Here is an 878-nt window from a genome sequence, read left to right as displayed (position 1 = left end):
TGCTGAGTAGAAAGTATGTCCTTTGGTGCTTGGGTGGAATACTCGGTAGATGTCTGTTAAGTCCATTTGATATATGGTATTGTGTAATTCAGATGTCTCTCTGTTAACTCTCTGCCCTGTTGACCTACCTAATGGAGACAGTGGGGGTATTGAAGTCCCCTACTACTAATGAGTTCGGATTAACCTGGGTCTTAAAGTCCTGAAGTATTGTTTTTATGAAGTTGGGTGCACCAGAGATTGGTGAATATATGTTCATGATTGTAATATCTTCTTGATTCATTGCTCCTTTGATCAGAACGAAGTGGCCCTCTTTTCTCTTCTGATTAGTTTTAGCTTAAAGTCTATTTTCTCAGATATTAGAATTGCTATGACTGCTTTTATCTTAGTCCCATTTGCTGGGTATATTTTTTCCATCCTTTCACTTTGAGATAGTGTCTGTCCTTGAAAGTGAGATAAGTTTCTTGCAGACAACAAAACGATGGGCTTTGTTTCTTAATCCATTCACAAAGTCTGTGTCTTTTGACTGGGGAGTTCAGTCCATTAATATTTAAAGTTATTAATGAAAGATGAGTATTGAATCCTGTCATTTTTATTTCTGTTTACATTCATGATGTAGCTGTACTTTTCCACAGTTATACCATCCTTGTATTTCTTTCCACAACCCCTTGGGTATAGTCATTCCATTTTTCAGCTCTTTGTATTGCTTCCAGAACTCTCTGAAGGGCTGGTTTTGCAGACATGAGTTCCTTTAGCCTATTTATGTCACGGAAGATTTTTCTTGCCCCTTTGACTATAATAGACATTTTGGCTGGGTATAGTAATCTGGGTTGGCATCTGTGGTCATTTAAAACTGGGAATACTTTGGTCCAGGCTCTTCT

The sequence above is a fragment of the Nannospalax galili genome, unplaced genomic scaffold (genome assembly GCF_000622305.1).
Source record: "Nannospalax galili isolate Female #2095 unplaced genomic scaffold, S.galili_v1.0 scaffold264, whole genome shotgun sequence".
Taxonomy (NCBI): Eukaryota; Metazoa; Chordata; class Mammalia; order Rodentia; family Spalacidae; genus Nannospalax; species Nannospalax galili.
Note: the sequence above shows the minus strand (reverse complement) of the source record.